The sequence below is a fragment of the Entelurus aequoreus genome, linkage group LG09 (assembly GCF_033978785.1).
Source record: "Entelurus aequoreus isolate RoL-2023_Sb linkage group LG09, RoL_Eaeq_v1.1, whole genome shotgun sequence".
NCBI classification, from domain to species: domain Eukaryota; kingdom Metazoa; phylum Chordata; class Actinopteri; order Syngnathiformes; family Syngnathidae; genus Entelurus; species Entelurus aequoreus.
This window is the reverse complement of record NC_084739.1, coordinates 69104035-69117953: the sequence shown is the minus strand read 5'-3', so window position 1 is coordinate 69117953 and position 13919 is coordinate 69104035. Positions and strand designations below refer to the sequence as shown.

The 13919-nt window shown below is 37.8% G+C and overlaps 1 protein-coding gene across 1 annotated transcript in view; it reads left to right on the top strand.

Annotated features, from left to right (window-relative positions):
- LOC133657656 (glutamate receptor ionotropic, delta-1-like) overlaps positions 1 to 13919 on the top strand; it is a 1080304-nt gene that overhangs the window by 162287 nt on the left and 904098 nt on the right. The gene's annotated exons all lie outside the window — the stretch shown is intronic.

Below are 13919 nucleotides of genomic sequence, written 5' to 3'. Positions count from 1 at the left end.
TAGTCTAATGACTTCTGTAAACTGTCCTTCTTGCATTTGTTCCCGCGCTGCATTGGCTGAAAGTCGGTTATTTGGAGACATTAAAGCGGGAGAGGAAGGAAGTGAGAGGCTTCAACTTCAACTTCAAGTGCCCACGGAGGAAACGAAAGTGAGCATTTCATATTGCGAGGAAGCCGCAGTGAATAGCTTTTTTTTTTTTTTTTTCCTGCGCGCCGCATCCATTACTCTCGGACTCCTGCAGTCCTCTGCGAATGGACGCCTCCCCTCTTACCGCTCCTCTCCCAGGCCCTCGAACGCACCGCGGCAATCACAGTGCATATGTTTGAAGCCATCACCACTTTCTCTTGTCATATCGTGAGGCGCTACAGGTGGAAAATCACTTTCTCTTTGAGTGGTCTTGTATTCCTAGCCTTCTTGAGACGCGAAGGAGGAAAAGTATCTTCCATATGAGGAGGTGTGAACAAATCAATAACATTGCATCTAATGGACGACGTCTCATTTGCACCCCTGCTGGTCAAAATGAGGGTGGTCCCAAAAAGGAGGGATTTTTCACATTGACTGTGTGTCGCTTTTAAAAGTGCTCCCCCTCTGGTCAACATATGAAATAACAAGTGTGTACACACATTTGAAGTGCTCCGCCTTGGGTGAACATATGAAATAACAAGTGTGTGTAAGAAATTGAAACGCGCCTTCTTTTGGCCAAAGTTAATAAAAACATTTTTTTAATAAATATGTATATAGAGACATACTGTAATAACCTGAAGTAAATTATGAAGATTAAAAAACAATTACAAACAAAATAATAATAAAACATAACTAAAAGCAGTGTTTTTCCTCACAATGTGTCGACTTATTTCTTATAAAATTGGGAACAATTTCTCATATTCTTTATGTTTTCGTAATATTGCAATTTTTCTCGTAAAATTGATACTTTTTTATGTAAAAATATTACTTTTTAATGCGAAATGGTGACATTTGCCATATCAAATTCAGACTTTTGTCACAATGTTGCCAATTTGTTTGTTGTTGTAAAATAGTGAAATTTTTTGAGTAATACGATGACTTTTGTCATCATTTTGCAGAGTAAAATTCCGATTATTATTATAATATTATCAAAATTTTAAAGTTTTCTTATAAAATTGCGACTTCTGTCGAGTAAAATTACGACTCTTTTCATAAAATGACCAACATGTTAGGCTTTTCTTGTAAAATTGTGACTGTTATTGAGTACAATTCCAACTTTAAACATAATATTGTGCAAATGTTCAGTTTTTCTTGTCAAATTTTGACTTGCATTGAGTAAAAGGCGACCTTTATTATAATACTGCCAAAAATGTACGTTTTTTTTGTGAAATTGTGACCTTTTTCCTCGTGAACTCCAAACCAACTCATTTTTCACAACAAGCTTTTTTATATTTGCGTAGTATGTATATATTATTAATGTTGTAAATACACATCTAGAAAGGATGGTCCTAAAGACATAGGCATTTTTTGGATGTCTCAAGAAGGTAACACATACAAGAATGTGTGTGTGTGCGTGTGTGTGCGTGTGTGTGTTCTTGTACTTCTACCCTTCTTGAGCCATCAGCAAGGAAAAGTATATTATTAATGTTGTAAATACACATCTTTATATATCTAGAAAGGGTGGTCCTAAAGAGGGAGGCATTTTTCTCAGGTCTCAAGAAGGTCAGAAATACAAGAATATGTGTGTGTGTGTGTTCTTGTACTTTTACCCTTCTTGAGACATCAACAAGGAAAAGTAGCTTCCATATGAGGAGGTGTGAACAAGTTAGGACCGAAAGCAATTACAAACAAAAAATACAATAAAAAAACAACTAAAAGCTTACCTTTTTATATTTGCATAGTATGTTTACCGTATTTCCTTGAATAGCCGCCGGGGCGCTAATTAATTTAAAACCTCTTCTCACTCCTGCGTTTACCAAAAGCATGCGGGATTGGCAAGCATGCGCTAATTATTTTAAAACCTCTTCTCACTCCGGCGCTTACCTTTTCATGAAAATCACATTTAATAAAAAAAACGTTATTATGGTCTTACCTTTAGGTATAAATGAGTCCATGCGCAGCTCCTATATAAGTCTTCCTTATCTTTCTTCAGTTTTAAAAGTCTCTCTGTGTCGATGGAGATCTTCCTTTAAGTATTACCCCCTGCTTCGATTGAAAGTCCAGTTTAGAAAACTGTTTTATTTTAGATATGTAATCCTCCATGGTAAAAGTGCAAGCAAACAATTGCTGCTCACTCTTGCTGCGTGTTGTCTTCTTCTGCAGCACCGGTCTGCTGCAGTACCAGCAGTCGCAAGAAGGATCACTAGCGCCCTCTACCACCAGGAGGCGGAAGTCATTTAATGACTCATATTTGACCCGGCGGAAGTGCCAAGCATGCGCTAATTATTTTGCGAAACAAGTTTGACCCGGCTGTAATTCTAGGCAGGCAAATATTATATTCCCGGCGGCAATTCAAGGAAATACGGTATATTATTAATGTTGTAAATACACATATAGAATATATCTTTACCTGCTCAGTGGCATAGTGGTTAGAGTGGTTGTGAGTTCAAAACCAAAGACTAAAAAAATGGGAGCCATTACCTCCCTGCTTGGCACTCAGCATCAAGGCTTGGAATTGGGGGTTAAATCACCAAAACGATTCCCGGGCGCGGCCACCGCTGCTGCTCACTGCTCCCCTCACCTCCCAGGGGGTGAACAAGGGGATGGGTCAAATCAAGAGGACACATTTCACCACACCTAGTGTGTGTGTGACAATCATTGGGACTTTAACTTCAACGTTAGAAAGGGTGGTCCTAAAGAGGTAGGCATTTTTTGGTAGGTCTCCAGAAGGTCAGCAATACACGAATGTGTGTGTGTGCAGTTTTCCTTCACACATCCGTCCCTTAAAGAGACGGATTAATTTCAGTGCCAGGAGGCGAGGGACGTTGTGATGACGTCCAACCTTTTTATATGGAAATGTGACTTGAGGCATGTACTCCATGTTGCTAGTAAAAACATATATTTAATACAAGCTTTCATCACACACACACACACACACACACACACACACAATGGTGCGTTGAAGTGTCAACAACAAAAAAAACCGCTTTCATCGTAGCAGGACTTTAGCCCTGAAAAGTCCAATGCGATGTTTCCCCTCTGTGATTTTATCCGTCAAACTGGGCCCTTTATTCAGCAAGCAGGACAAAATAATTGCCCCGCTCAAAAATAGTTTGTTTTATTTACGAAACTGCTCTTTTTGCCCCGCGTTGCCAAGGTAACAGCAGTCTGCGCTAGATTTCTCCGCGTTGCCTCGAAAAACACACGCCATGGCGCTCCTTAAATTCTACCTAGCAACAAACTCGTTTCGCAAAATAATTAGCGCAGGCTTGGCACTTCCGCCGGGTCAAATATGAGTCATTAAATGACTCCCGCCTCCCGGTGGTAGAGGGCGCTAGCGATCGTTCTTGTGACTGCTGGTACTGCAGAAGACCCGTGCAGCAGAAGAAGACAACCGGCAGCAAGAGTGCGCAGCCATTGTTTGCTTGGACTTTTACCATGGAGGATTACATATCTAAAATAAAACAGTTTTCTAAACTGGACTTTCAATGGAAGCAGGAGGTAATACTTAAAAGGAAGATCTCCATCGAGACAGAGAGACTTTTAAAACTGAAGAAAGATAAGGACGACTTCTATAACGATGCTTTTCTTCAAAAGGAGCTGGCTTGGACTCATTTATACCTAAAGGTAAGACAATAAAAACGTTTTTTTTATTATTAAATGTGCTTTTCATGATAAGGTAAGCGCCGGAGTGAGAAGAGGTTTTAAAATAATTAGCGCATGCTTTGCCATCCCGCAGGCTTCTGGTAAGCGCCGGAGTGACAGGAGGTTTTAAATTAATTAGCGCCCCTGCGGCTATTCAAGGAAATACGGTACCTTTTTTTTTTCCCGGTTGACTTTTATGATTAATCACAGTCATCTTTTGGAGTGTTAACTAGACTGACCATACATCCTCTTTTCCCCGGACATGTCCTCTTTTGCGGGCCTGTCCGGGCTGTCCGGGCGGAGTTTCTTAAATGCCTCAAATGTCCGGCATGCCGCTGCGTGTATTTTCAATGTACGTCCAGGGTTAAGAAGGGGTTAAAAACCAAACAAATTGTGCGCGCATATATATATATATATATATATATATATATATATATATATATATATATATATATATATATATATATATATATATACCATAATTTCCGGACTATAAGCCGCACCTGGCTATAAGCCGCACCAGCTAAATTTTGGGGAAAATACAGATTGCTCCATATATAAGCCGCACCCGACTATAATGACACAATAGTCCGGAAATTACGGTATATATATATATATATATATATATATCTATATATATATATATATATATATATATATATATATATATATATATATATATATATATATATATATATATATATATATATATATATATATATATATATATATATATATATATATATATATATATATATATGTATGTCTTTACGTAACATCACCAGAATGATTGACAATTAGGAGGACCAATAGTCAACATGATCCACCCAGAAATAAATAAAACAAATGGCTTATCAATAAGCCATTTAAAAAAAAAATTAAATGTTAATATTTATTTATATATGTATCATTATTCTCCTACTCACCTTTCCAGTAGAGGCCTCTCCCCTCTCACTTTCTGTGCTCCTCTGCCCTGACTCCTACAGGTCAATAGGGGTTGTGGAGTGATTATTATTATTATCTACTGATGATAGTCATACGTGAATGAGCTCAGCTCCTGTTCTCCTCCATGTGTAAAGTGAGAAACACAGCTGATGCTCCAGAAGAAAGTAACCCCAAAGATAGCAAATGGTAAAAAAAGAGTGCACATTTAACTTTATGAATAACCAGGACCTTCATGATGCATTTCAGGCTAACTAGCTAACTAAGTAGCAGCATTGTTTTAGAGCGGGAATGTAACTTTTTGTCAAAGTGGAGCTAATACATTTTACTACAAGCAGTGATGAATACTTACTTTCTTGAAAAGGTTTCTTATGTCCATTTTGCATCCGTTCACGTTCTTGTTCTGCAATCTGCAGTTCTGTGTGCTAATGTGCTTCGTACACCTGCAGGACTGCAAGCAAGGTCGCAGAAAAAATGTGGACTGGATTTTGAGTGATGTGGGCATTTTTTATATTACAAGTGCAAGGAGCGCAAGCAAGGTCGCAGAAAAAATGCGGACTGGATTTTGAGTGATGTGGGCATTTTTTATATTACAAGTGCAAGGACCGCAAGCAAGGTCGCAGAAAAAATGCGGACTGGATTTTGAGTGATGTGGGCATTTTTTATATTACAAGTGCAAGGAGCGCAAGCAAGGTCGCAGAAAAAATGCGGACTGGATTTTGAGTGATGTGGGCATTTTTTATATTACAAGTGCAAGGAGCGCAAGCAAGGTTGCAGAAAAAATGTGGACTGGATTTTGAGTGATGTGGGCATTTTTTATATTACAAGTGCAAGGACCGCAAGCAAGGTCGCAGAAAAAATGCGGACTGGATTTTGAGTGATGTGGGCATTTTTTATATTACAAGTGCAAGGACCGCAAGCAAGGTCGCAGAAAAAATGCGGACTGGATTTTGAGTGATGTGGGCATTTTTTATATTACAAGTGCAAGGAGCGCAAGCAAGGTCGCAGAAAAAATGCGGACTGGATTTTGAGTGATGTGGGCATTTTTTATATTACAAGTGCAAAGACCACAAGCAAGGTCGCAGAAAAAATGCGGACTGGATTTTGAGTGATGTGGGCATTTTTTATATTACAAGTGCAAGGAGCGCAAGCAAGGTCGCAGAAAAAATGTGGACTGGATTTTGAGTGATGTGGGCATTTTCTATATGAACAAGTGGAATGGATTGGATACCAACGCACTAAAGGGGCTCACTACCTTACGCTATGAAGTGAGGGGAAACTGAGTGAATAATGACAGGTTATATGATTATTTATTTAAACTCATATTCGGGCCACTTTATAATGAATATGTCGGCATGTATTTGTAAAAAACAAACAAACAAACAAACAAAAAAAACATATACAGTATATACATAACACCAAATTATTTCGGGGGGCTTAAGAATATTTTAGGGGGGCTCAAGCCAAACAACGCCAATGGAGAGAGTTATGATAAACGCGCATGCGTCGCCAGGCTCTGCTTTTTATACATAGATTTATCACATTTAATTTTTTATTATCTATAGCAGGGGTGTCAAAAGTGTGCCATTTGCGGCCCACAGCTAATGTTTTAAAGGCCCACGGCACATTCTAAAAATACTATTCAAATAAACAAAAAAGCTTAAAGGTGATATGTCATTTAGAAAAAGTTGCAATGTTGACTAATAAAACAAAGCTGTTTTTTTTTTCTTTCAAACTGTCATTGCTCAAAACATAATATTGAATCAAAATCAATGTTATTATGAATTATTGACCTATCCAAGGTTCCCATTACTTCACATCAAATATTACACTAAGAAAAATATTTTTGGTGGAAGATTTTGCATATTTTGTGTGTTCGCCATAAAAAAAACATAGTTTTGTTCAGGCCTGGACCTAACCAATCTGGCGCCCTAAAACAAGATTTTAGGTGGAATTCTTTCCCATTCTTGCTTGATGTACAGCTTAAGTTGTTCAACAGTCTCCCTTGTGCTATTTTAGGCTTCATAATGTGCCACACATTTTCAATGTCTGGACTACAGGCAGGCCAGTCTAGTACCCGCACTCTTTTACTATGAAGCCACGTTGATGTAACACGTGGCTTGGCATTGTCTTGCTGAAATAAGCAGGGGCGTCCATGCTTGGATGGCAACATATGTTGCTCCAAAAGCTGTATGTACCTTTCAGCATTAATGGTGCCTTCACAGATGTGTAAGTTACCCATGTCTTGGCCACTAATACACCCCCATACCATCACACATGCTGCCTTTTACACTTTGCGCCTAGAACAATCCGGATGGTTCTTTTCCTCTTTGGTCCGGATGACACGACGTCCACAATTTCCAAAAACAATTTGAAATGTGGACTCGTCAGACCACAGAACACTTTTCCACTTTGTATCAGTCCATCTTAGATGAGCTCAGGCCCAGCGAAGCCGACGGCGTCGCTGGGTGTTGTTGATAAACAGTTTTCGCCTTGCATAGGAGAGTTTTAACTTGCACTTACAGATGTAGCGACCAACTGTAGTTACAGACAGTGGGTTTCTGAAGTGTATCTGAGCCCATGTGGTGATATCCTTTACACACTGATGTCGCTTGTTGATACAGTACAGCCTGAGGGATGGAAGGTCACGGGCTTAGCTGCTTACGTGCAGTGATTTCTCCAGATTCTCTGAACCCTTTGATGATATTACGGAGCGTAGATGGTGAAATCCCAATATAGAATGTGAGATATAACAGGATAATGTAGAACACAATATAGAATGTGAGATATAACAGGACAATGTAAAACACAATATATCCATCCATCCATCCATTTTCTACCGCTTATTAGAATGTGAGATGTAACAGGATAATGTAGAACACAATATAGAATGTGAGATACAACAGGATAATGTAGAACACAATATAGAATGTGAGATATAACAGGACAATGTAGAACACAATATAGAATGTGAGATATAACAGGATAATATAGAACACAATATAGAATGTGAGATATAACAGGACAATGTAAAACACAATATAGAATGTGAGATATAACAGGACAATGTAGAACACAATATAGAATGTGAGATATAACAGGATAATGTAGAACACGATATAGAATGTGAGATATAACAGGACAATGTAAAACACAATATATCCATCCATCCATCCATTTTCTAACGCTTATTAGAATGTGAGATGTAACAGGATAATGAAGAACACAATATAGAATGTGAGATATAACAGGATAATGTAGAACACAATATAGAATGTGAGATATAACAGGAAAATGTAGAACACAATATAGAATGTGAGATATAACAGGATAATGTAGAACACGATATAGAATGTGAGATATAACAGGACAATGTAAAACACAATATATCCATCCATCCATCCATCCATTTTCTACCGCTTATTAGAATGTGAGATATAACAGGATAATGTAGAACACAATATAGAATGTGAGATATAACAGGACAATGTAAAACACAATATAGAATGTGAGATATAACAGGATAATGTAGAACACAATATAGAATGTGAGATATAACAGGACGATGTAGAACACAATATAGAATGTGAGATATAACAGGATAATGTAGAACACAATATATAATGTGAGATATAACAGGACAATGTAAAACACAACATATCCATCCATCCATCCATTTTCTACCGCTTATTACAATGTGAGATATAACAGGATAATGTAGAACACAATATAGAATGTGAGATATAACAGGACAATGTAAAACACAATATACAATATGAGATATAACAGGATAATGTAGAACACAATATAGAATGTGAGATACAACAGGACAATGTAAAACACAATATAGAATGTGAGATATAACAGGATAATGTAGAAAACAATATAGAATGTGAGATATAACAGGACAATGTAAAACACAACATATCCATCCATCCATCCATCCATTTTCTACCGCTTATTACAATGTGAGATACAACAGGATAATGTAGAACACAATATAGAATGTGAGATATAACAGGACAATGTAAAACACAATATAGAATATGAGATACAACAGGATAATGTAGAACATAATATAGAATGTGAGATACAACAGGACAATGTAAAACACAATATAGAATGTGAGATATAACAGGATAATGTAGAAAACAATATAGAATGTGAGATATAACAGGACAATGTAAAACACAATATAGAATGTGAGATATAACAGGATAATGTAGAACACAATATAGAATGTGAGATATAACAGGATAATGTAGAACACAAAATAGAATGTGAGATATAACAGGACAATGTAAAACACACAATAGAATGTGAGATATAACAGGACAATGTAAAACACAATATAGAATGTGAGATATAACAGGACAATGTAGAACACAATATAGAATGTGAGATATAACAGGACAATGTAGAACACAATATAGAATGTGAGATATAACAGGACAATGTAGAACACAATATAGAATGTGAGATATAACAGGATAATGTAGAACACAATATATAATGTGAGATATAACAGGATAATGTAGAACACAATATAGAATGTGAGATATAACAGGATAATGTAGAACACAATATAGAATGTGAGATATAACAGGATAATGTAGAACGCAGTCTGTGGTGCCCTCAAGTGGTCAGGGGGGAGCGTTCCACAGACTGGGAGCGGCGGAGCAGAAAGCCGTTTTTGGTCGCTACATCTGTAAGTGCAAGTTAAAACTCTACTATGCAAAGCCACAGCCATTTATCAACAACACCCAGAAATGCTGCCGGCTAGCTAGCTAACATACTTTTTGGTTTTATTGCAAAACTTGGAATACAAACAACAACGTCATATATTATTTCTATTTTATTAGATTGATTGACCTCTTTTCTACCGGTGCCTGTGGTTTCTCCAGTTCTTGCTCGCAACTTAAAGCATGAAGACTCTGAAGTTGAGGCGCCCGCCACTGTGTATTCTTCCAGGGAGCCCTGAGCCCGGTCCCGTTCCCAAGGGCCAAATCCGACTCTACAGCATTTGTTACGCGCCGTAATATCATCAAAAGGTTCAGAGAAATCACTGCACGTAAGCCATGATATTACGCACCTTGGATCCCTCAGGCGGTACTGCATCAAAAAGCCACACAAGTGTGTAAAGGATATCACCACATGGGCTTAGGAACACTTCAGAGAACCACTGTCAGTAACCACAGTTGGTCGCTACATCTGTAAGTGCAAGTTAAAACTCTACTATGCAAAACCACAGCCATTTATCAACAACACCCAGAAATGCTGCCGGCTAGCTAGCTAACATACTTTTTGGTTTTATTGCAAAACTTGGAATAAAAACAACAACGTCATATATTATTTCTATTTTATTAGATTGATTGACCTCTTTTCTACCAGTGCCTGTGGTTTGATTGGTTGATTGCCTTCATGAGCTCAACAGGCGTTGTTTTACGTCACATGTCCACGGTGTTAGTCCTCATCACACACGCTAACGCTAAGACCACAATCATTCCTCTGCAAGGCTGTTGACAAGTCGTCAACAGCCGCAGGTGCAAGGCCAGTCAAGGTTCACTTGTTTGGTTCTCTGATAGAAACCCAGGCGTACATTTCCTGCTCCGTGAAGTGGTCTCAGGGTCAGCCCCGACCCTCCAGGTCTGAGACTGCGCGCTTCCGTCAAGGACCTTGTCAAGGTTTGTTTGCGCTCACAGTTTGACTTGTTTGGGCAGATTCATCCGAGCAAACTGACATTTCTGCCGGCTTTTGGATCGCGGCGGGAGGCCAGGGATCAACGGTGTGATGCTGATATTTGAGCGGGGGCCCGACAACCACTCAGGGCTGACAACCTTCAAGGAAGTAGACAACATGCTAAGTCTCAGTCCACAGTCCAACTTCTGGTAAAGTTAGAGACTGGGTTTGTCCCCATATTAATATTTTGGTACCGGTCGATACTTTTCTAAATATAGTTTTATTGTAAGAAAAAAAGTTAGTGTACATGAAACAAATGTTTATTATTGTCATTTAGTCCTTAAACAAAATAGACAACTTGTCTTTTAGTAGTAAGTAAACAAACAAAGACTCCTAATTAGTCTAAGCAGTAACATATTGTGTCATTTATACACCTATTATTTTGTACACAAAATGAGGGACAAACTGTAAAAAATGATTATTAGTCCACTTGTTCATTTACTGTTAATATCTGCTTATTTAACATGTTCTATCTACACTTCTGTTCAAATGTAATAATCACTTATTCTTCTCTTCTTTGATACTTGACATTAGTTTTGGGTGATACCACACATTTAGGTATGGATCCGATACCAAGTAGTTACAGGATCATACATTGGTCATATTCAAAGTCCTCATGTGTCCAGGGACGTATTTCCAGAGTTTGTATCGACTAGATACGCTCTTGTACTTGGTATCATTACAGTGGATGTCAGGTGTAGATCCACCCATGGCATTTGTTGACATTGTGACGGTGGTGAGCTATTGTATCCTCCTACGGTGTGTAGTGATGCAGGCCGGGATTGGTGATTAGTAGAAGTAGCTAAAACACCTGGTAAAAAGGTATGTGGTGTCTTTGGACAAAAACCTCACATAACTTGTTACCAGGTGTCTTTGGAACAAAAGGGCAGAAAATGACAGGAATTGAAGGTATGTGAGGTTTCTGTCCAAAGACACCTGGTAAAAAAGGTATGTGAGATTTTGGTCCAAAGACACCTTGTAAAAAGGTTTGTGAGGTCTGTGTCCGTATGTGAGGTTTTTGAAAAAAATACACCCAATAAAAAGGTATGTGAGATTTTTGTCCAAAGACATCTGGTAAAAAAAAAGGTATGTGAGATTTTTGTCCAAAGACACCTGGTAAAAAGGTATGTGAGATTTTGGTCCAAAGACACCTTGTAAAAAGGTTTGTGAGGTCTGTGTCCGTATGTGAAGTTTTTGAAAAAACTACACCCAATAAAAAGGTATGTGAGGTTGTTGTCCAAAGACACCTGGTAAAAAAAAGGTATGTGAGATTTTTGTCAAAAGACACCTGGTAAAAAGGTATGTGAGATTTTGGTCCAAAGACACCTTGTAAAAAGGTTTGTGAGGTCTGTGTCCATATGTGAGGTTTTTGAAAAAAATACACCAAATAAAAAGGTATGTGAGGTTGTTGTCCAAAGACACCCAGTAAAAAAGGTATGTGAGATTTTTGTCTAAAGACACCTGGTAAAAAAAAGGTATGTGAGATTTTGGTCCAAAGACACCTTGTAAAAAGGTTTGTGAGGTCTGTGTCCGTATGTGAGGTTTTTGAAAAAAATACACCCAATAAAAAGGTATGTGAGGTTGTTGTCCAAAGACACCCAGTAAAAAAGGTTTGTGAGATTTTTGTCTAAAGACACCTGGTAAAAAAAAAGGTGTGTGAGATTTTGGTCCAAAGACACCTTGTAAAAAGGTTTGTGAGGTCTGTGTCCGTATGATAGGTTTTTTGAAAAAAATACACCCAATAAAAAGGTATGTGAGATTTTTGTCCAAAGACACCTGGTAAAAAAAAGGTATGTGAGATTTTTGTCCAAAGACACCTGGTAAAAAGGTATGTGAGATTTTGGTCCAAAGACACCTTGTAAAAAGGTTTGTGAGGTCTGTGTCCGTATGTGAGGTTTTTGAAAAAAATACACCCAATAAAAAGGTATGTGAGGTTGTTGTCCAAAGACACCTGGTAAAAAAAAGGTATGTGAGATTTTTGTCAAAAGACACCTGGTAAAAAGGTATGTGAGATTTTGGTCCAAAGACACCTTGTAAAAAGGTTTGTGAGGTCTGTGTCCGTATGTGAGGTTTTTGAAAAAAATACACCCAATAAAAAGGTATGTGAGATTTTTGTCCAAAGACACCTGGTAAAAAAAAGGTATGTGAGATTTTTGTCAAAAGACACCTGGTAAAAAGGTATGTGAGATTTTGGTCCAAAGACACCTTGTAAAAAGGTTTGTGAGGTCTGTGTCCGTATGTGAGGTTTTTGAAAAAAATACACCCAATAAAAAGGTATGTGAGGTTGTTGTCCAAAGACACCTGGTAAAAAAAAGGTATGTGAGATTTTTGTCAAAAGACACCTGGTAAAAAGGTATGTGAGATTTTGGTCCAAAGACACCTTGTAAAAAGGTTTGTGAGGTCTGTGTCCGTATGTGAGGTTTTTGAAAAAAATACACCCAATAAAAAGGTATGTGAGATTTTTGTCCAAAGACACCTGGTAAAAAAAAGGTATGTGAGATTTTTGTCCAAAGACACCTGGTAAAAAGGTATGTGAGATTTTGGTCCAAAGACACCTTGTAAAAAGGTTTGTGAGGTCTGTGTCCGTATGTGAGGTTTTTGAAAAAAATACACCCAATAAAAAGGTATGTGAGGTTGTTGTCCAAAGACACCCAGTAAAAAAGGTTTGTGAGATTTTTGTCTAAAGACACCTGGTAAAAAAAAAGGTGTGTGAGATTTTGGTCCAAAGACACCTTGTAAAAAGGTTTGTGAGGTCTGTGTCCGTATGTGAGGTTTTTTGAAAAAAATACACCCAATAAAAAGGTATGTGAGATTTTTGTCCAAAGACACCTGGTAAAAAAAAAGGTATGTGAGATTTTTGTCCAAAGACACCTGGTAAAAGAGGTATGTGAGATTTTGGTCCAAAGACACCTTGTAAAAAGGTTTGTGAGGTCTGTGTCCGTGTGTGAGGTTTTTGAAAAAAATACACCCAATAAAAAGGTATGTGAGGTTGTTGTCCAAAGACACCTGGTAAAAAAAAGGTATGTGAGATTTTTGTCAAAAGACACCTGGTAAAAAGGTATGTGAGATTTTGGTCCAAAGACACCTTGTAAAAAGGTTTGTGAGGTCTGTGTCCGTATGTGAGGTTTTTGAAAAAAATACACCCAATAAAAAGGTATGTGAGATTTTTGTCCAAAGACACCTGGTAAAAAAAAGGTATGTGAGATTTTTGTCCAAAGACACCTGGTAAAAAGGTATGTGAGATTTTGGTCCAAAGACACCTTGTAAAAAGGTTTGTGAGGTCTGTGTCCGTATGTGAGGTTTTTGAAAAAAATACACCCAATAAAAAGGTATGTGAGATTTTTGTCCAAAGACACCTGGTAAAAAAAAGGTATGTGAGATTTTTGTCCAAAGACACCTGGTAAAAAGGTATGTGAGATTTTGGTCCAAAGACACCTTGTAAAAAGGTTTGTGAGGTCTGTGTCCGTATG